This window comes from Passer domesticus, chromosome 9 (genome assembly GCF_036417665.1).
Source record: "Passer domesticus isolate bPasDom1 chromosome 9, bPasDom1.hap1, whole genome shotgun sequence".
NCBI lineage: Eukaryota > Metazoa > Chordata > Aves > Passeriformes > Passeridae > Passer > Passer domesticus.
In genome coordinates, this window is record NC_087482.1 from 9,510,136 (window position 1) to 9,532,413 (window position 22,278).

Here is a 22,278-nt window from a genome sequence, read left to right on the forward strand (position 1 = left end):
GCAGTGCGGGCACAGCCTGGACTAGAGCAGCACAGCCCAGGGGAATTATCCCGAGCAGGCTCAGGGCACTGAGCAGTCCTGCTGGGGTCCCTCCATGGGAGACATGTCCTGAAACCTGGGAGCGACTGCACGGGGTGCCCACGGTGGGGAAAGGACAGAGGGGGAGAGCAAGGCTCCAGTGTGTCCTGAGAGGGCCTGGCTGTTTGCCCTTGGGATCTGGGAGCTGTCCCCACAGAAGGAGGGCAGGAGGGACAGAGGGAGGGAGGGATGGATAGCTGTGGCACTGCCTGCTGCACTTTGCCCCCATGCTTTAGGGAGGATTTCTTCTGTGTGTGAGGGGGAAGAGTTCCAGGTCCCTGCACTGCTGCAGCCACCCCTCCCAGGGATGTTGCTGAGGGCAGGGAAAGAGTGTGGAGAGTGACCAGGAGCCAGCCCAGAGCTCCCCAGGCCCCTGGGCAGCTTTGGCCATGTCTATTCACATCTGGCTCCCATGGCCTTAGCCGACTCCCTGGCAGTGCCCAGTTCCCTGTGGCAGAAAGAGATCCCAGCACACACTGGAAAATGTTCTCATCTGTGCTGCATTGTAGATGAGGGTGCTGGGAAGGCTTCTCCATCAGCTTGGATGAATAAAGTTTTGAAGCCCTTGGAGCCTCCTGCAGGTATGTTCTCAGTGTGCCACCAAGGAAGAATTGTAGACAAGCGGGCAGGCACCAGGTGACAGAAGCTTCTGTGGCTGTTGTGTTACAGATGTGTCTACAGGGAAGACTTCTCCAGCTTCTCCAGCTGCTACCTTGGATGCTGCACTCAAGCCCAGCTCCCATCTCAGGGGTGAGTAGTGTGTCCCTGCTGACCCCACAGGCTGAACCCTGCTTTTCTGGGATCCATTCCTGGGAAATGGAAATATTTTTCTCTAAGGTACTCCAACAGGGAAAATCCAAGATACAACAGATAAGATATCCCTGGAACCATCCAAACAGATGAGGCAAGAGCTGAAGGAACCCCTGCAGACAAGAGAAGGTGGGTGCATTTCCCTCATGCTTCCCCTGGGTGTCAGCAGCCGGGGTCTTTGGCTGCACATCTGGACACGCCGTGCCCGGCACAGTGGGAAGGGATCCATGGCAGCCTTGCTGCCCCGCTGCTGCTTTCACGCCCTGCAGGGCTGTTTGCCAGCCTGGCCTGGCTGCAGCTTCTGCCCAGCCTCTGCCAGAAGGCATTGGGCATCAGCTGACAGGCCATGCCCAAACTGTAACACACCCTGAGATCCCCCACTATATCCAGCCCTGCAGATTAGGAAAAGGGTGGCTGTTTGGAGGTGGAAGTGCTCTCATCATGCCACTGTAACCTGGCCATTTTCCTGCTCCATAAATTTCACAAATATTACCTCTGATGCCACCACCCAAGTGGGAAACAGCTCCATCTGATGAAGCTGTCTCCCTTCCTTTGTCAAGAGATGGACATAGTGCTTCAGTGGAAGGTGGCATTTCTTGAAGGAAGCTCTCAATCTTCGGTGCGAGCCCCTGCTGCAGGAAGGAAGGCAAAGCCAGACACGGGCACAGGCACAGCAGGTAATTGCTGTGCCGGGCTCAGGCCTGGCCGGGGCTGTGTGGCAGCAGCTCTTCCCCCAGGGCCTGCCCTTGCCCGGCCCAGCAGCAGCCAAAGCTGGAGGCGCCTCGGCTTCCAGGCCTCTGGAGCTGGTTCAGAGCCCTGGGGAAACGGGACTGGTGCAGCAACGTCCCTGGCGCTGCAGCTGCTGCAGAGCTGGCCCTGAGTGCCCAGAGGCCCAAGGCACAGGAGCAGCCCCGAGCGGGAGCCCTGCCGCCAGCCCAGGGCCAGAACCAGCCCTGGCACACAATGGAAACAGTTCTCATCTTGGTTTGCTTCCAGACTGGGATGCTGGGAAGGATTCTCCATTAGCCTGGCGCTCTGAAGTTGTGAAGCCCTCTGAGCATTCTGCAGGTATGTTCTCACTGTCCCACCAAGGCGTAATGTTTGACTGACTGGTAAGAACCAGGTGACAGAAGCTTCTGTGGCTGTTGTGTTACAGGCGTGTCTGCAGGGACGACCTCACCAACTCCTACCTTGGATGCTGCACAAAAGGCCAGCTCCCATGGCAGGGGTGAGTAGTGTGTCCCTGCTGACCCCTCTGGCTGAGCCCTGCTTTTGTGGGGTCCATTGCTGGGAAATGGAACTACTTTCTCTTAAGGTCCTCTGACAGGAAAGACCAAAGTCATGGCAGGCAGGAAATTCCAGGACCCATTAGAAATCATGTGGCAAATGCTGAAGGAACGTCTGCAGAGAAGACAAGGTGGGTGCATTTCCCTCATGCTGCTCCTGGGACTCAGCAGCCGGGGGCTTTGGCTGCACATCTGGACACGCCGTGCCCGGCACAGCAGGAAGGGATCCATGGCAGCCTCGCTGCCCCGCTGCTGCTTTCACGCCCTGCAGGGCTGTTTGCCAGCCTGGCCTGGCTGCAGCTTCTGCCCAGCCTCTGCAGGAAGGCATTTGGCATCAGCTGGCAGACAGCCCCAAATGCACCACAGGCCATGCCCACCCTCAGATCCCCTGCAATTTCCTGGTGTCCAGGCAGATCAGATGTTGGGGCTGTCTGGGGAAGGAAGCAGCCTTGGGTTGTCCCAAAATCCTGGGTGTTTTCTGATCCTTATGCATTCCTTTCACAAGTGATGCCTCCTGAAATTGTCCCCTTCCGCATTCCCAGTCAGGAATGTTTTCATCTGATCCAGCTGTCTCTTTTCCATTCTCCAGAAATGAAAGGAGAGCCTGCGGAGAAAGAAGCATTTCCCGGAGGAAGCAGTGGTTGCACGCCAGCCTCAGCTCCAGGAAGGGAGGCCATGCCAGGCACAGGCACAGGAGGTAATTGCTGTGCCTCTGGGCCTGAGCCCTGCTGAGGCTTGAGCTGCCCTCTCTGCTGCTTGGCAGTGCGGGCACAGCCTGGACTAGAGCAGCACAGCCCAGGGGAATTATCCCGAGCAGGCTCAGGGCACTGAGCAGTCCTGCTGGGGTCCCTCCATGGGAGACATGTCCTGAAACCTGGGAGCGACTGCACGGGGTGCCCACGGTGGGGAAAGGACAGAGGGGGAGAGCAAGGCTCCAGTGTGTCCTGAGAGGGCCTGGCTGTTTGCCCTTGGGATCTGGGGGGTTTCCCAGCATAAGGAGGGCAGGAGGGACAGAGGGAGGGAGGGATGGATAGCTGTGGCACTGCCTGCTGCAGTTTTCCCCCATGCTTTAGGGAGGATTTCTTCTGTGTGTGAGGGGGAAGAGTTCCAGGTCCCTGCACTGCTGCAGCCACCCCTCCCAGGGATGTTGCTGAGGGCAGGGAAAGAGTGTGGAGAGTGACCAGGAGCCAGCCCAGAGCTCCCCAGGCCCCTGGGCAGCTTTGGCCATGTCTATTCACATCTGGCTCCCACGGCCTTAGCCGACTCCCTGGCAGTGCCCAGTTCCCTGTGGCAGAAAGAGATCCCAGCACACACTGGAAAATGTTCTCATCTGTGCTGCATTGTAGATGAGGGTGCTGGGAAGGCTTCTCCATCAGCTTGGATGAATAAAGTTTTGAAGCCCTTGGAGCCTCCTGCAGGTATGTTCTCAGTGTGCCACCAAGGAAGAATTGTAGACAAGCGGGCAGGCACCAGGTGACAGAAGCTTCTGTGGCTGTTGTGTTACAGATGTATCTACAGGGAAGACTTCTCCAGCTTCTCCAGCTGCTACCTTGGATGCTACACTCAAGCCCAGCTCCCATCTCAGGGGTGAGTAGTGTGTCCCTGCTGACCCCACAGGCTGAACCCTGCTTTTCTGGGATCCATTCCTGGGAAATGGAAATATTTTTCTCTAAGGTACTCCAACAGGGAAAATCCAAGATACAACAGATAAGATATCCCTGGAACCATCCAAACAGATGAGGCACGAGCTGAAGGAACCCCTGCAGACAAGAGAAGGTGGGTGCATTTCCCTCATGCTTCCCCTGGGACTCAGCAGCCGGGGGCTTTGGCTGCACTTCTGGACACGCCATGCCCGGCACAGCAGGAAGGGATCCATGGCAGCCTCGCTGCCCCGCTGCTGCTTTCACACCCTGCAGGGCTACTTCCCAGCCTGGCCTGGCTGCAGCTTCTGCCTAGCCTCTGCAGGAAGGCATTTGGCATCAGCTGACAGGCCATGCCCAAACTGTAACACACCCTGAGATCCCCCACTATATCCAGCCCTGCAGATTAGGAAAAGGGTGGCTGTTTGGAGGTGGAAGTGCTCTCATCATGCCACTGTAACCTGGCCATTTTCCTGCTCCATAAATTTCACAAATATTACCTCTGATGCCACCACCCAAGTGGGAAACAGCTCCATCTGATGCAGCTGTCTCCCTTCCTTTGTCAAGAGATGGACATAGTGCTTCAGTGGAAGGTGGTATTTCTTGAAGGAAGCACTCCATCTTCGGTGCCAGCCCCTGCTGCAGGAAGGAAGGCAAAGCCAGACAGGGGCACAGGCACAGCAGGTAATTGCTGTGCCGGGCTCAGGCCTGGCCGGGGCTGTGTGGCAGCAGCTCTTCCCCCAGGGCCTGCCCTTGCCCGGCCCGGCAGCAGCCAAAGCTGGAGGCACCTCGGCTTCCAGGCCTCTGGAGCTGGTTCAGAGCCCCGGGGAAATGGGACTGGTGCAGCAACGTCCCTGGCGCTGCAGCTGCTGCCGAGCTGGCAATGAGTGCCCAGAGGCCCAAGGCACAGGAGCAGCCCCGAGCGGGAGCCCTGCCGCCAGCCCAGGGCCAGAACCAGCCCTGGCACACAATGGAAACAGTTCTCATCTTGGTTTGCTTCCAGACTGGGATGCTGGGAAGGATTCTCCATTAGCCTGGCGCTCTGAAGTTGTGAAGCCCTCTGAGCATTCTGCAGGTATGTTCTCACTGTCCCACCAAGGCGTAATGTTTGACTGACTGGTAAGAACCAGGTGACAGAAGCTTCTGTGGCTGTTGTGTTACAGGCGTGTCTGCAGGGACGACCTCACCAACTCCTACCTTGGATGCTGCACAAAAGGCCAGCTCCCATGGCAGGGGTGAGTACTGTGTCCCTGCTGACCCCTCAGGCTGAGCCCTGCTTTTGTGGGGTCCATTGCTGGGAAATGCAACTACTTTCTCTTAAGGTCCTCTGACAGGAGAGACCAAAGACATGGCAGGCAGGAAATTCCAGGACCCATTAGAAATCATGTGGCAAATGCTGAAGGAATGTCTGCAGAGAAGACAAGGTGGGTGCATTTCCCTCATGCTGCTCCTGGGACTCAGCAGCCGGGGGCTTTGGCTGCACATCTGGACACGTCGTGCCCGGCACAGCAGGAAGGGATCCATGGCAGCCTCGCTGCCCCGCTGCTGCTTTCACGCCCTGCAGGGCTGTTTGCCAGTCTGGCCTGGCTGCAGCTTCTGCCCAGCCTCTGCAGGAAGGCATTTGGCATCAGCTGGCAGACAGCCCCAAATGCACCACAGGCCATGCCCACCCTCAGATGCCCTGCAATTTCCTGGTGTCCAGGCAGATCAGATGTTGGGGCTGTTTGGGGAAGGAAGCAGCCTTGGGTTGTCCCAAAATCCTGGGTGTTTTCTGATCCTTATGCATTCCTTTCACAAGTGATGCCTCCTGAAATTGTCCCCTTCCCCATTCCCAGTCAGGAATGTTTTCATCTGATCCAGCTGTCTCTTTTCCATTCTCCAGAAATGAAAGGAGAGCCTGTGGAGAAAGAAGCATTTCCCGGAAGAAGCAGTGGTTGCATGCCAGCCTCAGCTCCAGGAAGGGAGGCCATGCCAGGCACAGGCACAGGAGGTAATTGCTGTGCCTCTGGGCCTGAGCCCTGCTGAGGCTTGAGCTGCCCTCTCTGCTGCTTGGCAGTGCGGGCACAGCCTGGACTAGAGCAGCACAGCCCAGGGGAATTATCCCGAGCAGGCTCAGGGCACTGAGCAGTCCTGCTGGGGTCCCTCCATGGGAGACATGTCCTGAAACCTGGGAGCGACTGCACGGGGTGCCCACGGTGGGGAAAGGACAGAGGGGGAGAGCAAGGCTCCAGTGTGTCCTGAGAGGGCCTGGCTGTTTGCCCTTGGGATCTGGGGGGTTTCCCCACAGAAGGAGGGCAGGAGGGACAGAGGGAGGGCAGGATGGATAGCTGTGGCACTGCCTGCTGCAGTTTTCCCCCATGCTTTAGGGAGGATTTCTTCTGTGTGTGAGGGGGAGAGTCCCAGGTCCCTGCACTGCTGCAGCCACCCCTCCCAGGGATGTTGCTGAGGGCAGGGAAAGAGTGTGGAGAGTGACCAGGAGCCAGCCCAGAGCTCCCCAGGCCCCTGGGCAGCTTTGGCCATGTCTATTCACATCTGGCTCCCATGGCCTTACCCGACTCGCTGGCCGTGCCCAGTTCCCTGTGGCAGAAAGAGATCCCAGCACACACTGGAAAATGTTCTCATCTGTGCTGCTTTGTAGATGAGGGTGCTGGGAAGGCTTCTCCATCAGCTTGGATGAATAAAGTTTTGAAGCCCTTGGAGCCTCCTGCAGGTATGTTCTCAGTGTGCCACCAAGGAAGAATTGTAGACAAGCGGGCAGGCACCAGGTGACAGAAGCTTCTGTGGCTGTTGTGTTACAGATGTGTCTACAGGGAAGACTTCTCCAGCTTCTCCAGCTGCTACCTTGGATGCTGCACTCAAGCCCAGCTCCCATCTCAGGGGTGAGTAGTGTGTCCCTGCTGACCCCACAGGCTGAGCCCTGCTTTTGTGGGATCCATTCCTGGGAAATGGAAATATTTTTCTCTAAGGTACTCCAACAGGGAAAATCCAAGATACAACAGATAAGATATCCCTGGAACCATCCAAACAGATGAGGCAAGAGCTGAAGGAACCCCTGCAGACAAGAGAAGGTGGGTGCATTTCCCTCATGCTTCCCCTGGGACTCAGCAGCCGGGGGCTTTGGCTGCACATCTGGACACGCCGTGCCCGGCACAGTGGGAAGGGATCCATGGCAGCCTCGCTGCCCCGCTGCTGCTTTCACGCCCTGCAGGGCTGTTTCCCAACCAGGCCTGGCTGCAGTTTCTGCCCAGCCTCTGCAGGATGGAATTTGGCATTAGCTGATAGGGTGCCCCAACTGTACCGTGGGCCTGAGATCCCCTGCCATTTCCCAGTCTCTGAGAAGATCAGGAGGTGCAGCTGTTTGCTCATGGGATTGCACTGGCCCAGCCCCAATTACCTGGGATTTTTCCTGATCTTTACCTGTGACTTAGACAAGCATTGCCTCATGAAGATGACACATCCCCAGTGGGGAATATTTCCATTTGATCCAGTTGTCCCTTTTTTCCTTTTTCAAGTGATGGACCAAAAGGCTGTGCAGAAGGAGCACCCAGGGAGAAGCAGTGGCTCATTGGCAGCTCGAGCAGCAGAAAGGAAGGCGATGCCAGACACGGGCACAGGCACAGCAGGTAATTGCTGTGCCGGGCTCAGCCCTGGCCGGGGCTGTGTGGCAGCAGCTCTTCCCCCAGGGCCTGCCCTTGCCCGGCCCGGCAGCAGCCAAAGCTGGAGGCGCCTCAGCTTCCAGGCCTCTGGAGCTGGTTCAGAGCCCCAGGGAAACGCGACTGGTGCAGCAACATCCCTGGCGCTGCAGCTGCTGCGGAGCTGGCCCTGAGTGCCCAGAGGCCCAAGGCACAGGAGCAGCCCCGAGCGGGAGCCCTGCCGCCAGCCCAGGGCCAGAGCCAGCCCTGGCTCCCGACTGGGCAGGGGCTGCGCTGGGTCCTGACAGGGCCTGAGCCTGTCCCCTGGGGCTGGGGGAGCTGTCACGGGGCAGGGAGGGCCAGGGCTGGCAGTGGCTGCTCAGGGATGGCTTTGGCCCGTGTCCCTGGCAGCAGCCACTGCCCAAGCAGCTGCGCTGCCCCCGGGCTCTCCTCCCGGCCTGCTGGGCTTTGTTGGCTGGCACAGCCTGTGCCAAGGGCCGGCAAGGTGCCTGCAGGCCCCAGCTCTGGGGGAAACAGAGAACGTCCTGCCCGTATTCACCATGCTGCCAGCTCAGCAGTGCAGCACAGCACGGGCTCACGCTCCCCATCGCTCCCACAGATGCAGCCGGCACCACAAGACCTGTTCCCAATGCCCAGGATGGCCTTGGAAGGGATTTCTGTCAGGGAACAGGCTGCTGGCTAGGGTTACTGGCCGGCGTGCTTTGTTTGGAGCTTGTTTTCATGTTGTGCTGCTTTGGAATCGGGTATTCCTGGAACAGAAAACAGTGAGTGTTTTGTTGCTCTCCCCCACCAACAGCTTCTTTTGAAAGTCTAACGTGGACAGGGAACATTCCTATTGAGACTGCAGTGGAGTTGTGGCCAGTCCATGATTGTCCAAATAACTCTGCTGAGGCTTCTGCTGCTGCCCAGTGCTTCCACTGGCCTCTCAATTGCTGGGCCTTGTCCTGGGGGCCCCGCTGGGGCTGCAGCCAGAGCTGGCTCCCACTGAGGCTGCCTGGCCAAGAGCAGCTCCAGGGGCACGGGGCAGAGGCAGAGGCAGGTGGGGAGGAGAAAGAGCAGGGCCGAGGTTGCCCTTGAAAGGCAGAGGTGCTCTGGGGCCCGCTCCTGGCCAGGGACCCTGCCCAGAGCCGTGCCCTGCTGGCCGGGGCCTTGAGGGGCAGCTGTCCAGCTGGGCCCAGCTGTGCCAGCAGCTCCAGCCGTGCTGGGGAGCCTTGCCAGCTCTGGGCCCTGCTGTGCACGAGGGTCCCTGTGTGCCACTGGCAGCTGGGGCCTCAGCCACCTCCTCTCTGCACAGGAGCACCTCGGGACAGGAGTTGGAAGACGGTGGCTGCACCTCACACCAGACAGCGTGAGCAGCTCCTCCAGCAGCAGGAACGGCCTGGACAGCCCTCTCAAGTCTTCTGTGAAGAGGACCCCAGAACAACCGTCTACGAGGAAGCCTCTTATTGCCCCGTAGATCCCACTGCCACCTGCTCTCCCCATGGGCCTCCCCAAGCTGCCTTCATCCCTTTTTTCTCTCCATCTGTCCCATCCCAGCCAACTCGAGTTCCTCTAGAGACCCCAGGACCAGCCCAGCACCTTCCAGCCCCTCCTGAGACCAACACATCCCTTCCTCTGCCCCTGAGCCCCCTGGCCTTGCCCTCTAAGCAGCACTGAAGGTGACACCCCACCCTCCCCCCCCCGCTTGCAGAGTAGGCAATGGCCCATTCCTCTGTTGAAATAAAGAGAAGGATCTGTGTTGTGGTTTGAAAGCAAAACCAGTGAGAGACTCCAAGTTAGAAATACAATTTATTAGGAAAAGGGAAAAAAAACCCAAAATACATGCAATAATACAAAAGAAAAACCACTGACAGGCTCAGAATACAGCCTGCTGACACCCTGCTAGTTAGGGTGGTGGTAGCAGTCCAGCTGAAATGGCCTTGTGGAAGTGGTGATCCTGTAGAAACAATCTGGTAGCTCTCATCCTCTGGAAAAGCAGTGGGTAAGGGCGGCGGTTCCTCTGGGAATCCAGTGGAAAGACTGCTTGTTGTGTCCCAAAACCCAGATTATATCCAGCTGGGGATGCTTAGCTCCTCCCCCATGGGCAGAGCATCTCACAGTGGGCTGATATCATTCTGCCTCATGCAGTGGGTCCTTGATTAGCCATGAAACAGAAATGGCTCTGGGAGGGAGTTATCTCTGAGTCATGTGGCAAGACATTGATGGGCCCATTAACAGGAGATGAGGAAGAAACAATGCCCCTCCTGGTTTCAGTAGCTCTTGAGGATGGCATTAGAATACATCAGTGTCCAGGTGGCAGCAGCAGCAAAGCCCACCCAGCACCAGCACTGACTGAGCTCCATGCCCAGGAGGAGCTGTGGATGCCCACGGTGTGGGCAGGCAGAAGCCAGGCCGGGGCTGCTGTTGAAATGGAGGTTTTGGGCCGCTCACAGGCTCAACACAGTTGGCTGTGATTGGTCACCAAGTGAAAACAATCCACATGGACCAATGGAAGATGCACCTGTTGCATTCCACAGCAGCAGACAGTTATTGTTTCCATTTCTTTCCTGAGGCCCTCAGCTCCTCATGAGGGGAAAAATCCCAGGAAAGGATTTTTAATAAAATATCATAGCTACAGATAACTGTTTTACTCATAAAACCAGGAGAAGACCAGGGAATGCAGGTAGCCTAGACTAAGGAGCTCCTCTGTCTCCAAGCTGATCCAAACCAACAGACCTACTCAGATAAGCACCAGGGGACCACAGTGCATGCACAAAGGAGAAAAGTTCAAAAGTTCAGTCATGAGGAAGACCACAGCCTTCGACCTCAGAGACCACCAAAGACCCCAGTGTGACCACCACAGGAAACAACGCGTGCCCAGAAGGCCGTGGATCTAATCGCCATGTGAGGGGAGGACAGGCGGGGCCAGGGGTTGAATGTGCATGGCGAGATTGTGTAAGGTATTGCATATGGAACATGTTTGTGAACAAAGATGTGGCTCAGTCCAGGGCTCGGGGCACAAGTTTTCACGAGAGCCATCTCGCTTGTGCCAGGCCCTGACACGCATACCCACTTCACAACTACATCAGGTTGTGGAGTGCCGCTATAGGACATGAAATAAAACAACGCAGACACGCATCTCTCCAAGGTAAAAAAGAAGGCAGTTGAATTTCTGACTCCAACATTTACAGATTTCCAAAAGTGAGAGTGGATTGGAGGGTGAAAGTGCCACCTCTCCAATGACACTGGACAAACCAACAGTCCATCAAATTTCTCCTCTGCAGAAAAGAATGCAAAACAATAAGTTATTTACATAAAGTGTTTGGGAAAGTTTGCTACAAGAATGTAAACATCAGAAGGCTTAGAAGAACATTAAAAACCAGGGCGACAGTGGAGTCTATTTATTCTGCAGATGGCTTCACTGTGACCAGCGGTGGGGCCCTGAGGGGATGGGGCAGCCCATGCTGAGCGTCCCTGGGCTGAGGGACATTTCCTTCCGTGGGATCATCTGGGCCCAGACCTCCTCCAGTGCCATGGCCAGGAAAAGAGGGAAGCCATCAAGAGTATCTCCAGGGACACAGCCTGACCAGCAATGTCAGCAGGCAAAACAAAGCTCCTCCCTAATTAACACACACTTGATAGGACCTAATTGATGGGCCATCACCAATGCAGGGTGCTGCACAGGGTCTGCTGCTCTCAGCCAGGGCCAGAAGGAAGGGAAGGGAAGGGAAGGGAAGGGAAGGGAAGGGAAGGGAAGGGAAGGGAAGGGAAGGGAAGGGAAGGGAAGGGAAGGGAAGGGAAGGGAAGGGAAGGGAAGGGAAGGGAAGGGAAGGGAAGGGAAGGGAAGGGAAGGGCTGTGTGGCCTTGGGGTTCAACAGGGCTGGTGAGCAGCCCCAGAGACACAACAACCCAGGTGCAACCAGGCTTGATTTCCAGGTCAAAACACTCGGCGTAGCTGGCCTGGACTTCCCTGTAAGGCACGTGGGGGCTTTGGAGTCCCCCTAAGGTGCACGAGGGGCTGGGGTCCCTTGCGGCACACCCAGGGATATTTTAGGTTTCCTCTGAGTCATGGAGGCCACTGGGGTCCACTTCAAGTCATGCAAGGGATTTGGAATCCTGTGTGAGGCATGCAGAGGGTTTGGGATCTCTCCCAAGGTGTGCAGGGTGCTGGGATCTCTCCTGAGGCACATGTCGGGGTTCTGGGGTCTCATTTCACATGTAGAAAGGGCTGTGGACTCTCGTAAGCGTGCAGGTGCTTTGTGTCCCTCCTGCTGCACGCAGTGGGGCTGGAGTGTCTGCTGAGGCACGCAGGGGACGGGGAGCTCCGGCAGTCCCTCCCGGGCCCATGCGGCTCGGGGCTGCCGCGGCCCAGGGCCAGCCGCCGTGCCGGGATGGCGGTGGCGAGGCGCCAAGGCGGAGCTGCCCCGCCGGGTCACGCTGCATCGGCACGGCACGGGCGGTGCTGAGCGCCGGGCAGGCGGCACCGCCAGCCCAGGGGCCACAGCCTTGGCCCTGCCTCTTTTGGGGCCGGGCACAGACAGCCCCGTGGGACGGGCACCTCTCAGCGCCCGAAAGGACGGAACAGGTGCCAGAGGAGCCCCAGGAGCCTGGACAGGGCCCTGGCGTTGCCTGCCCGGCTCCCCCGGGCCTGTGGCCATCCCGGGCAGCAGGGGCTCGCTCTGGGCCGTGCTCTCCCCAGCCAGTGGGGCTCTGGGCCAGCACCCGGCTCCTGCCACTGCCCTGAGAATGCTGAGGGGATTTCGGGGCAGAACTGAACTTGACAGGGACAGAATTCATAGGAGACTTGTTTTGGCCTTTTACAAGGTTAACTGAGAAACAACTTAAAATCCCCGGCTAAATCGTCTGCTTTAACGCGTGGGGATTCCTTCAAGACCCTTCCTAACTCCCGTGGTGCCGGGCCGGGCCGCGTCCCAGCGAGCTCCAACACCCAGCAGCTCGATGGATGCAGCACGGCTGGCACCAGGGAAACGAGTCAGTATCCCTACAGCTGCCCGCTCTGCCTGCACGGCTGTCACACAACAGCAATGTTCCAGAAGGAACAGGCATTTTTACATCCTCAGGACCGTGTGATCTTTGGTCCTGGTGGTGGATCAGAGAGAAAAGCCAAATGTGACAGACTAAACTTGACTGTAGGAGAGGGATGCCTCAGCAGAGGGTCTGGGGACCTGTGGTGCCAGCCAGTGGCCCGGCACTCGGACACAGCAGGAAGACCTGAGATTATCACACTTCACCTGGGAGGGTAGAAAAGCTCAGGGGTTCTTTGTTCAAGGTCCCCCAGAGGCACCAGCTGAAGCCGCCACAGCTCCACCTTGATAAAAGTGTTTAAAAAGATCCAGAGGTCTGACACTCTGCTGTGGAGGACATTCCACATGTTATATTTGCCCAATTATCCAATCAAAAAAACCGAAAGAACAAACCCAAACAAAATGAAATGTAACAGCAATTTTAATTATGTAGCTTAATATATATACAATTGAATACACTCAAAATATTGACAATATAATTTGCTTTAAATGATGAATAATTTGTTTCTGATAATAGCGTATAAGCAAAAATAACCTCGCGGGGTATGCGTGGGGTAGGGGTGCAGGGCTTTTGGACCCCCGTCACCTCACGTACTAGCGTGTCAAGCCCAAATTCCCCTTTTTATGCTGTATGTCATTACCATCTCCTCCCATTTTCGATTCGTCACACTTGTATCACTGCCCTCATCATCACCTTCCCCACGCATGCTCCACACTTCTTTAAGTAAGTTGTACCACTCTGGGGATCTTCTTTGAGGAAGGCCTCTCCTCTTCCTCCATGTCCTGTAGTTCATCTTTTGGATTACACATGCGCACCAAGCTGCTACAGTATAAGCCAATACTGTGTTCTAACATTAAAGCAGTCATATAATCTCATATAATCAACATTTGCCTGGTGTGCAACCAAATTCTCCTCTCTTCCAACGAAATTTAGTCATAGTTATCTCTTGCTTCCTCCTGTTCTGAACATCTGCAGGAGAAGGTTGGGGGTGGACCCCTCCTCTCCCTTTCTTGCTTGGCATGACTCCTTTAACTGGTTTTTTATTTCCAAATATTAATTATCAATATTGATTACTGTTTCAATTTTGTCAGCATGAATCATATCTATTTACCACACACAGTTCTCATCTTTTGGGCATTCAGAAGCTTTTGATTTTGCTTTGCACCCAAGGAAAATATACCCCCAAATGTGCACAAATAACTCCTTTAGCATGTCCTCCTTTTCAGCTGGTGTTTCCATTGGTCTCTGCTATCTTGTCCTCATCTTTCCACAATTCCTGTGCCTATTCAAGTCCAGCCTGGGACAGTGCACACATTTGCTTTAGTTCTGTAGTGATTTATGCCCAGCCATCCTGCCAACCACACCCATTTCAATGTTGCAACAACCTAACTCTGGGCTGCAGTATGTGAATCTCACTCTGCTGTGTGAGCTGGCAGAGCACCAGAGCAGGCACTGAAGAAGGGGCATTCGGTACATTAGTGAAGTGAGTGCTGGAACCTGGGCTAGCTCTTACAACTCCGGCACTACGGCAGGAGTCGGGAACTGCCTCGCTATGGGCATTTACCAGAGGCAGAACCTTTAGTGCCACTTGCTCTCCAGTGCCAGACACAAGTCACGACAGGGACGAGGCACAGGAGAAAGGAGGAGGCGTCCCGTCTTCAGGTTCCGCAAGGAACAGCTTAGTCCAGGTGAAGAGAACAGAATGAAAAGCCCCTAGCTGTACTGCCCAAGGGGTTTTGTACACATACAAGTCATGGCGTGGATGCAAACAATGAACCAATAGGGAATGCTCAGGAGAGGAGTGAGGGGATTACATCAAGTGTCTGGGGCCAATTGGGGTAGGAGGGTGGAGAGGATGGGTCACAAGGGCCAGTGGGGCTTCCAGGAGTAGGGGAATTCCAAAGGGGAGTTGCAGTCAGGGATTGCCCAAAGGTTGGGGAACCAAGGGGCTGGGTTGCCTTGAGAGGCAGGGAAAGAGCTGGAACAAGGGGTGGGGAAGGACACGAGGGACAGTTTGGAGGGAGGGTAAAACCCACAGGTGAACCAACTCAGGAAAAAAACGGGGGCACAACAGAGCCCTTAAACAAGACTTGAAATGGAATCAATAAAATAAATTTGAACTGCAACAATCAAGAGCATCTTGAGGGACGCAGCCTGACCAGCAATGTCAGCAGGCAAAAGAAAGGTTTTGCTGAGCAATGGCCCTTTGATGAAGCAAAACATTTACAATCAGGGCAGTCCATTCATGCAGACGGGCGCACACTCTGGGGGTACAGCTGAGGCCATGAGGTCACAGCAGGGCTCTGGGGTCACAGCTGGCTGAGCTCTCAGCAGGCCCTGAGGTCACAGAGGTGCCAGAGCCCCGTGGTTGCACAGCAGCACAAGGAGCCAGCAGTCAGTCCCTGAGCACAACTGTTGCGGCAGCAGCGGCGGTGGCAGCAGCGGTGCTGACGTTGGGACAGCGGTGTCGGGACAGCGGTGGCAGCAAGAGCTGCGGGACTGGCGGAGGACAAGGCAGCATGGCCCTTGCTCTGCGCCTCCTACTCCTGCTGCTCCTGGCCGTGGCCCTGCCTGCCAGGGCTGCCCAGGCTGCTCCGCTGCAAGCGCGGCGAGCAGGTGAGCCGGCAGCCTGGCTGCCCTTTCCTGGGACAGCGCTCCCTGCTCCCTGGGAAGCGCTGGGGATGGTTTTGCCCAGGGCTTTAGGGAGGGTTTCCTCTGTGGGAGGGAGAGAGACCCCACGGGCCCTGGGCTGCTACTCCAGCCACCCCTCCAGAGATGTTGCAAAGGGCCTGCAAAGAGGTTGGAGAGTGACCAGGAGCCAGGCCAGAGCTCCCCAGGCCCCTGTGCAGCTTTGGCCATCTCCATTCGCTTCTGGCTCCCACAGCCTTACCCAACCCCTGCAGTGACCAGTTCCCTAAGTCAGAAGGGGATCCCAGCACACCATGGAAATGGTTCTGATCTCTGCTCCCTTCTAGACTGGAATCATGACATGGGTTTTCAGGAAGTCCTCATGAAGCATGGTTTGAAGTTCCTGGAGGATGCTGGAGGCAAGTTTTCACTCTGCCTTTCCTGAGTAAATAATCAGGATCAATTCAACAAAAGCTCACTTATTAACCAGTTCCCTTAACATAATCTTAAGGTTGAAAGAATCTGGAAACCTTGCCCTGCTCCCTTCTGGAGGCCTGAGGGCTCCCACAGAATCACTGTCAGTGGGAGGAAGGAGCATTTAGCTTTCAATCTTCCTCCTGTGTGCAATGCCAGTGTGTCCTTCTGTGTGCTCTGTGCAGTCACCGAGAAGAGCAGAGAGGGAAGGGGCCGGGCCCAGGGCTGTGCCCCGGGGCTGAGCCTTGTGGGCAGCCTGAGGATCTCCTGCAGTGCCACAGGAACTCTTCTGTCCTGCCTTTCTTTGCAGCTGAACCTGCCGGTGAAGGTCCCACATCCAGGACTGAGGCTCTGGGAGATGGTGAGGGTAGGTCAAGGCCTTTCCCCTGGGAGAGCTGCCAGCTCAGAGCCCAAAGCTGGGCCAGGGAGGCAGCGCTGCAGGTGCCAGCACAGAACCATGCACGTGTGTGCCCGTGCCCTGCACGATCCCCTCACCGCTCCTGCGGCTCAGTGGTGCCCGTGCAGATCAGCAGAGATGGCAGAAGCTTCTGTGGCTGTTGAGTTACAGGTGTGTCTGCAGGGAGGAGATTCATACGTCCTTTGGTGGTTATTGCCAACAAGACCAGCCCCCATGGCAGGGGTGAGTAGTGTGTCCCTGCTGACCCCACAAGTTGAGCCCTGCTTTTGTGGGATGCATTCCTGGGAAATGGAAATATTTTTCTCTAAGTTCCTCCAAAGAGGAAGATGCAAGACACAACAGAGAAGATATCCCTGGAACCATCCGAACAGACGAGGCAAGTGCTGAAGAAAATGCTGCAGGGAGGACAAGGTGGGTGCATTTGCTTCATGCTTCCCCTGGGATTCAGCAGCCGGGGGCTTTGGCTGCACATCTGAACGCATGGTTCCCGGCACAGCGGGATGGGATCCATGGCCCATTCCCAATGAGGAATGTTTCCATCTGATCCAGCTGTCTCTTTTTCATTCTCCAGAAATGAAAGGAGAGCCTGTGCAGATGGAAGCATTTCCCGGAGGAAGCAGTGGTTCCGTGCCAGCCTCTGCTGAAGGAAGGGAGGCCATGCCAGGCACAGGCACAGGAGGTAATTGCTGTGCCTCTGGGCCTGAGCCCTGCTGAGGCTTGAGCTGCCCTCTCTGCTGCTTGGCAGTGCGGGCACAGCCTGGACTAGAGCGGCACAGCCCAGGGGAATTATCCCGAGCAGGCTCAGGGCACTCGGGTACTGAGCAGTCCTGCTGGGGTCCCTCTGTGGGAGACATGTCCTGAAACCTGGGAGTGACTGCACGGGGTGCCCACGGTGGGGAAAGGACAGAGGGGGAGAGCAAGGCTCCAGTGTGTCCTGAGAGGGCCTGGCTGTTTGCCCTTGGGATCTGGGAGCTGTCGCCGCAGAAGGAGGGCAGGAGGGACAGAGGGAGGGAGGGATGGATACCTGTGTCACTGCCTGCTGCAGTTTTCCCCGGGGTTTTAGAGAGGATTTCCTCTGTGTCTGAGGGAGAGAACCCCGGGGCCCTGCACTGCTCCAGCCACCTCTCCCTGGGATGTTGCTGAGGGCAGGGAAAGAGTGTGGAGAGTGATCAGGAGACAGCCCAGAGCTCCCCAGGCCCCTGGGCAGCTTTGGCCATGTCTATTCACATCTGGCTCCCACGGCCTTAGCCGACCCCCTTGCAGTGCCCAGTTCTCTGTGGCAGAAGGGGATCCCAGCACACCCTGGAAAATGTTCTCATCTGTGCTCCATTCTAGATGAGGTGTCTGGGAGGGCTTCTCCATCAGCATGGATGAATAAAGTTTTGAAGCCCTTGGAGCCTCCTGCAGGTATGTTCTCAGCGTGCCACCAAGGAAGAATTGTAGACAAGCGGGCAGGAACCAGGTGACAGAAGCTTCTGTGGCTGTTGTGTTACAGATGTGTCTACAGGGAAGACTTCTCCAGCTCCTACCTTGGATGTTGCACTCAAGCCCAGCTCCCATCACAGGAGTGAGTAGTGTGTCCCTGCTGACCCCACAGGCTGAGCCTTGCTTTTCTGGGATCCATTCCAGGGAAATGGAAATATTTTTCTCTAAGGTACTCCAACAGGGAAAATCCAAGATACAACAGATAAGATATCCCTGGAACCATCCAAACACATGAGGCGAGAGCTTAAGGAACCCCTGCAGACAAGAGAAGGTGGGTGCATTTCCCTCATGCTTCCCCTGGGACTCAGCAGCCGGGGGCTTTGGCTGCACATCTGGACACGCCGTGCCCGGCACAGCGGGAAGGGATCCATGGCAGCCTCGCTGCCCCGCTGCTGCTTTCACGCCCTGCAGGGCTGTTTCCCAGCCTGGCCTGGCTGCAGCTTCTGCCCAGCCTCTGTAGGAAGTTATTTGGCATCAGCTAACAGGCAGCCCAAACTGTAACACACCCTGAGATCCCCCACTATATCCAGCCCTGCAGATTAGGAAAAGGGTGTCTGTTTGGACCTGGAAGTGCTCTCATCATGCCACTGTAATCTGGCCATTTTCCTGCACCATAAATTTCACAAATATTACCTCTGATGCCACCGCCCAAGTGGGAAACAGCCCCATCTGATGCAGCTGTCTCCCTTCCTTTGTCAAGAGATGGACATAGTGCTTCAGTGGAAGGTGGCATTTCTTGAAGGAAGCACTCCATCTTCGGTGCCAGCCCCTGTTGCAGGAAGGAAGGCGATTCCAGACACGGGCACAGGCACAGCAGGTAATTGCTGTGCCGGGCTCAGGCCCGGCCGGGGCTGTGTGGCAGCAGCTCTTCCCCCAGGGCCTGCCCTTGCCCGGCCTGGCAGCAGCCAAAGCTGGAGGCGCCTCGGCTTCCAGGCCTCTGGAGCTGGTTCAGAGCCCCAGGGAAACGCGACTGGTGCAGCAACGTCCCTGGCACTGCAGCTGCTGCGGAGCTGGCCCTGAGTGCCCAGAGGCCCAAGGCACAGGAGCAGCCCCGAGCGGGAGCCCTGCCGCCAGCCCAGGGCCAGAGCCAGCCCTAGCACACAATGGAAACAGTTCTCATCTTGGTTTGCTTCCAGACTGGGATGCTGGGAAGGATTCTCCATTAGCCTGGCGCTCTGAAGTTGTGAAGCCCTCTGAGCATTCTGCAGGTATGTTCTCACTGTCCCACCAAGGCGTAATGTTTGACTGACTGGTCAGGACCAGTTGACAGAAGCTTCTGTGGCTGTTTTGTTACAGATATGTCTGCAGGGACGACCTCACCAACTCCTACCTTGGATGCTGCACAAAAGCCCAGCTCCCATCACAGGGGTGAGCAGTGTATCCCTGCTGACCCCACAAGCTGAGCTCTGCTTTTGTGGGATCCATTCCTGGGAAATGGAACTACTTTCTCTTAAGGTCCTACGACAGGAGAGACCAAAGGCATGGCAGGCAAGAAATTCCAGGACCCATTAGAAGTCATGTGGCAAATGCTGAAGGAATGTCTGCAGAGAAGACAAGGTGGGTGCATTTCCCTCATGCTGCCCCTGGGTCTCAGCAGCCGGGGGCTTTGGCTGCACATCTGGACACGCCGTGCCCGGCACAGCGGGAAGGGATTCCTGGCAGCCTCGCTGCCCCGCTGCTGCTTTCACGCCCTGCAGGGCTGTTTCCCAACCTGGCCTGGCTGCAGCTTCTGCCCAGCCTCTGCAGGAAGGCATTTGGCATCAGCTGGCAGACAGCCCCAATTGCACCACAGTCCATGCCCACCCTCAGATGCCCTGCAATTTCCTGGTGTCCAGGCAGATCAGATGTTGGGGCTGTTTGGGGAAGGAAGCAGCCTTGGGTTGTCCCAAAATCCTGGGTGTTTTCTGATCCTTATCCATTCCTTTCACAAGTGATGCCTCCTGAAATTGTCCCCATCCCCATTGCCAGTCAGGAATGTTTCCATCTGATCCAGCTGTCTCTTTTTCATTCTCCAGAAATGAAAGGAGAGCCTGTGCAGAAGGAAGCACTTCCAGGAGGAAGCAGTGGTTCTGTGCCAGCCTCTGCTGCAGGAAGGGAGGCCATGCCAGGCACAGGCACAGGAGGTAATTGCTGTGCCTCTGGGCCTGAGCCCTGCTGAGGCTTGAGCTGCCCTCTCTGCTGCTTGGCAGTGCGGGCACAGCCTGGACTAGAGCGGCACAGCCCAGGGGAATTATCCCGAGCAGGCTCAGGGCACTCGGGTACTGAGCAGTCCTGCTGGGGTCACTCCATGGGAGACATGTCCTGAAACCTGGCAGTGACTGCATGGGGTGCCCACGGTGGGGAAAGGACAGAGGGGGAGAGCAAGGCTCCAGTGTGTCCTGAGAGGGCCTGGCTGTTTGCCCTTGGGATCTGGGAGCTGTCGCCGCAGAAGGAGGGCAGGAGGGACAGAGGGAGGGATGGAGGGATAGCTGTGGCACTGCCTGCTCAAGTTTTCCCCTGGGCTTTAGGGAGGATTTCTTTTGTATGTGAAGAGAGAGCCACAGGGCCCTGTGCTGCTCCAGCCACCCCTCCCAAGGATGTTGCTGAGGGCAGGGAAAGAGTGTGGAGAGTGGCCAGCAGCCAGCCCAGAGGTCCCCAGGCCCCTGTGCACCTTTGGCCATGTCTATTCACATCTGGCTCCCATGGCCTTACCCGGCCCCCTGGCACTGCACAGTTCCCTGTGGCAGAAGTGGATCCCAGCACACCCTGGAAAATGTTCTCATCTGTGCTCCGTTCTAGATGAGGTTGCTGGGAAGGCTTCTCCATCAGCTTGGATGAAGAAAGTTTTGAAGCCCTTGGAGCCTCCTGCAGGTATGTTCTCAGCGTGCCGCCAAGGAAGAATTGTAGACAAGCGGGCAGGAACCAGGTGACAGAAGCTTCTGTGGCTGTTGTGTTACAGATATGTCTCCAGGGAGGACTTCTCCAGCTCCTACCTTGGATGCTGCACCCAAGCCCAGCTCCTTTAGCAGGGGTGAGTAGTGTGTCCCTGCTGACCCCACAGGCTGAGCCCTGCTTTTGTGGGATCCATTCCTGGGAAATGGAACTACTTTCTCTTAAGGTCCTCCACCAGAAGAGACCAAAGGCATGGCATACAAGAAATTCCAGAACCCATTTGAATTCATGTGGCAAATGCTGAAGGAAATGCTGCAGAGAAGACAAGGTGGGGGGATTTCCCGCATGCTTCCCCTGGGAGTCAGCAGCCGGGGGCTTTGGCAGCACATCTGGACACACCGTGCCCGGCACAGCAGGAAGGGATCCATGGCAGCCTCGCTACCCCGCTGCTGCTTTCACGCCCTGCAGGGCTGTTTCCCAGCCTGGCCTGGTTGCAGCTTCTGCCCAGCCTCTGTAGGAAGGCATTTGGCATCAGCTGACAGGCAGCCCAAACTGCACCATGGGCCTGAGATCTCCTGCCATTTCCCAGTCTCTGAGCAGATCAGGAGACACAGCTATTTGGAGGAGGAAGTGCTCTGGCCCAGACCCAAGACCGTGGACCTTTCCTGATCCTTATAAATTTTTTTGATAATTATTGCCTCCTGAGGATGTCACCTCCCCAATGGGAAACAACTCCACCTGATCCAGCTGTGCCTTTTCCTTTCTCCAGAAGTGGATTTTGAGCCTGTGCAGAGGGAAGCATTTCCCGGAGGAAGCAGTGGTTCTGTGCCAGCCTCTGCTGCAGGAAGAGAGGCCATGCCAGGCACAGGCACAGGAGGTAATTGCTGTGGCGCTGGGCCTGAGCCCTGCTGAGGCTTGAGCTGCCCTCTCTGCTGCTTGGCAGTGCGGGCACAGCCTGGACTAGAGCGGCACAGCCCAGGGGAATTATCCCGAGCAGGCTCAGGGCACTCGGGTACTGAGCAGTCCTGCTGGGGTCCCTCTGTGGGAGACATGTCCTGAAACCTGGGAGTGACTGCACGGGGTGCCCACGGTGGGGAAAGGACAGAGGGGGAGAGCAAGGCTCCAGTGTGTCCTGAGAGGGCCTGGCTGTTTGCCCTTGGGATCTGGGAGCTGTCGCCGCAGAAGGAGGGCAGGAGGGACAGAGGGAGGGAGGGAGGGATACCTGTGTCACTGCCTGCTGCAGTTTTCCCCCGTGCTTTAGGGAGGATTTCCTCTGTGTGTGAGGGAGAGAGCCCCGGGGCCCTGGGCTACTCCAGCCACCCCTCCCAGGGATGTTGCTGAGGGCAGGGAAAGAGTGTGGAGAGTGACCAGGAGCCAGCCCAGAGCTCCCCAGGCCCCTGTGCAACTATGGGCATGTCAATTCGCATCTGGCTCCCACGGCCTTAGCCGACCCCCTGGCAGTGCCCAGTTCTCTGTGGCAGAAGGGGATCCCAGAATGCCACTGAGATCATTCTGATCTCTGCTCCCTTCTAGACTGGAATCATGACTTGGATTTTTTTGAAGCCCTGCTGGAAAATGGCTTGAAATTCCTGGAGGATGCTGGAGGCTATTCCTCCGTGTGCCTTTCTTGACAGAATAATCAGTGTCAATGTGACAAGAGCTCACTCATAAGCCATTTCCCTTAACATTATTTAAGGGCTGAAGGATTCTGAAAATCTTGCCCTGCTCCCTTCTGGAGCCCTGAGGGATCCCACAGGATCGCTGTCATTGGGAGGAAGGAGCATTTAGCTTTCAATCTTCCTCCCGTGTGCAATGCCAGTGTGTCCTTCCATGTGCTCTGTGCAGTCACAGAGAAGAGCAGAGAGGGAAGGGGCTGGGCCCAGGGCTGCGCCCCGGGGCTGAGCCTTGTG

At 56.6% G+C, this 22,278-nt stretch overlaps 3 long non-coding RNA genes across 3 annotated transcripts; all 3 read left to right on the plus strand.

The window, feature by feature from the left end:
• Nucleotides 1-3,675: 3,675 nt before the first annotated feature.
• On the plus strand, nucleotides 3,676-21,229 carry LOC135307137 (uncharacterized). Its single transcript, XR_010367865.1, has 3 exons — nucleotides 3,676-3,761; nucleotides 20,595-20,696; nucleotides 21,138-21,229. It is a non-coding gene; the product is annotated as an uncharacterized LOC135307137 (long non-coding RNA).
• On the plus strand, nucleotides 17,505-18,309 carry LOC135307427 (uncharacterized). The gene is made up of 3 exons (XR_010368147.1): nucleotides 17,505-17,579; nucleotides 17,667-17,768; nucleotides 18,198-18,309. It is a non-coding gene; the product is annotated as an uncharacterized LOC135307427 (long non-coding RNA).
• LOC135308378 (uncharacterized) lies at nucleotides 18,791-19,619 on the plus strand. Its single transcript, XR_010368816.1, has 3 exons — nucleotides 18,791-18,865; nucleotides 18,953-19,054; nucleotides 19,513-19,619. It is a non-coding gene; the product is annotated as an uncharacterized LOC135308378 (long non-coding RNA).
• Nucleotides 21,230-22,278: the final 1,049 nt, after the last annotated feature.